Source organism: Oncorhynchus keta, chromosome 34, assembly GCF_023373465.1.
Source record: "Oncorhynchus keta strain PuntledgeMale-10-30-2019 chromosome 34, Oket_V2, whole genome shotgun sequence".
Taxonomy (NCBI): domain Eukaryota; kingdom Metazoa; phylum Chordata; class Actinopteri; order Salmoniformes; family Salmonidae; genus Oncorhynchus; species Oncorhynchus keta.
This window is the reverse complement of record NC_068454.1, coordinates 6,887,579-6,890,078: the sequence shown is the minus strand read 5'-3', so window position 1 is coordinate 6,890,078 and position 2,500 is coordinate 6,887,579. Positions and strand designations below refer to the sequence as shown.

General features: G+C 49.3%; 1 protein-coding gene across 48 annotated transcripts in view; it reads left to right on the top strand.

The window, feature by feature from the left end:
* LOC118376180 (ephrin-B2a-like) overlaps positions 1 to 2,500 on the top strand; it is a 44,742-nt gene that overhangs the window by 33,085 nt on the left and 9,157 nt on the right. The gene's annotated exons all lie outside the window — the stretch shown is intronic.

Genomic DNA, 2,500 nt, shown 5'->3' with positions numbered 1-2,500 from the left:
GAGGGGGTTAAGAGACGGGGAGAGGGATGGAGGGAGGGGGGCAGAGGGAGGGAGGGGGGCAGAGGGAGGGGATCCACTGCACGCTGGCGGGAAGCCAACACTCTAAGCCCTGGCAGCTCGTTAGCCTCTATGTTACTGACCTGATAGACCACAAGCCACCCTCCCAACCCCCCACGCCAGACACAGTGCAGCCCACCCCCTCGAAGGGCAGCGAAGAGACTGGGAGAGAATAGAACCAGGATGGAGAGACTGGGAGAGAATAGAACCAAGAAGGAGGGACTGGGAGAGAATAGAACCAAGATGGAGAGACTGGGAGAGAATAGAACCAGGATGGAGAGACCGGGAGAGAATAGAACCAGGATGGAGAGACTGGGACAGAATAGAACCAAGATGGAGAGACTGGGACAGAATAGAACCAAGATGGAGAGACTGGGAGAGAATAGAACCAAGATGGAGAGACTGGGAGAGAATAGAACCAAGATGGAGAGACTGGGAGAGAATAGAACCAAGATGGAGGGACTGGGAGAGAATAGAACATGGATGGAGAGACTGGGAGAGAATAGAACCAAGATGGAGAGACTGGGAGAGAATAGAACCAAGATGGAGAGACTGGGAGAGAATAGAACCAAGATGGAGAGACTGGGAGAGAATAGAACCAAGATGGAGAGACTGGGAGAGAATAGAACCAAGATGGAGGGACTGGGAGAGAATAGAACCAAGATGGAGAGACTGGGAGAGAATAGAACCAAGATGGAGAGACTGGGAGAGAATAGAACCAAGATGGAGAGACTGGGAGAGAATAGAACCAAGATGGAGAGACTGGGAGAGAATAGAACCAGGATGGAGAGACCGGGAGAGAATAGAACCAAGATGGAGAGACTGGGAGAGAATAGAACCAAGATGGAGAGACTGGGAGAGAATAGAACCAAGATGGAGAGACTGGGAGAGAATAGAACCAGGATGGAGGGACTGGGAGAGAATAGAACCAAGATGGAGGGACTGGGAGAGAATAGAACCAAGATGGAGAGACTGGGAGAGAATAGAACCAAGATGGAGAGACTGGAAGAGAATAGAACCAAGATGGAGAGACTGGGAGAGAATAGAACCAAGATGGAGAGACTGGGAGAGAATAGAACCAAGATGGAGAGACTGGGAGAGAATAGAACCAAGATGGAGAGACTGGGAGAGAATAGAACCAGGATGGAGAGCCGGGAGAGAATAGAACCAAGAATAGAACCAAGGTGGAGAGACTGGGAGAGAATAGAACCAGGATGGAGGGACTGGGAGAGAATAGAACCAAGATGGAGAGACTGGGAGAGAATAGAACCAGGATGGAGGGACTGGGAGAGAATAGAACCAAGATGGAGAGACTGGGAGAGAATAGAACCAAGATGGAGAGACTGGGAGAGAATAGAACCAAGATGGAGAGACTGGGAGAGAATAGAACCAAGATGGAGAGACTGGGAGAGAATAGAACCAAGATGGAGAGACTGGGAGAGAATAGAACCAAGATGGAGAGACTGGGAGAGAATAGAACCAAGATGGAGAGACTGGGAGAGAATAGAACCAAGATGGAGAGACTGGGAGAGAATAGAACCAAGATGGAGAGACTGGGAGAGAATAGAACCAAGATGGAGAGAGATCCATGCAGTGGCTCGTGCCATAGATCTGCAGTAAATTCTGTTTATACTGGAGCTGGACTCTGATTCTGTATCCTCTCAGCAGCGTGCAGGCTGTGTTACACCGTTTTAAGTTCTTTAAAAGACCTCTCAGCATCTGCTTAGAGGCCCGTTTTATTCTTATATCGCATGTGGGACGTCTCGCATCTCGCGGCTCCCCTCAACTCCCCCCGTCTCCAAAACATCTGTCTCTCCAACAACACAGTGTTGAGTGTTGGCTGCTGCTGCTCTGGCCTCAGGCCGCGGTCGAAACAGCTTCTCAAACCCTTTACCTTATTTTATATGTAACGCTGAAACATCCATTTTCCTTTGACGTCCCTCAACACCTTCTGACTTTTATTTTCCCTTGTTGATTTCCCTCTCTTTTATTGATCGTGGATTTCCTACATTCTTTCTCCCTTACAGCAGGTGTGTGTGTGTGCGTTGGTCTGTGTGTGTGTGTGTTTGTTTGTCTGTGTGTGTTCATGTGTGTGTGTGTGTGTGTGTGTGTGTGTGTGTGTTCATGTCTGTGTGTGGGTGTGTGTGTGTGCGTGCGTGGTGTGTGTGTATATGTGTGTGTGTGTGTTAATGTGTGTGTGTGTGTGTCTGTGTGTGTGTGTGTGTGTGTGTGTGTGTGTGTGTGTGTGTGTGTGTGTGTGTGTGTGTGTGTTCATGTGTGTGTCTGTGTGTGTTCATGTGTGTGTCTGTGTGTGTTCATGTGTGTGTGTGTGTGTGTGTGTGTGTGTGTGTGTGTGTGTGTGTGTGTGTGTGTGTGTGTGTGTGTGTGTGTGTGTGTGTGTGTGTGTGTGTGTGTGTGCGTGCGCGTGTAGGTCTGGGTTAAA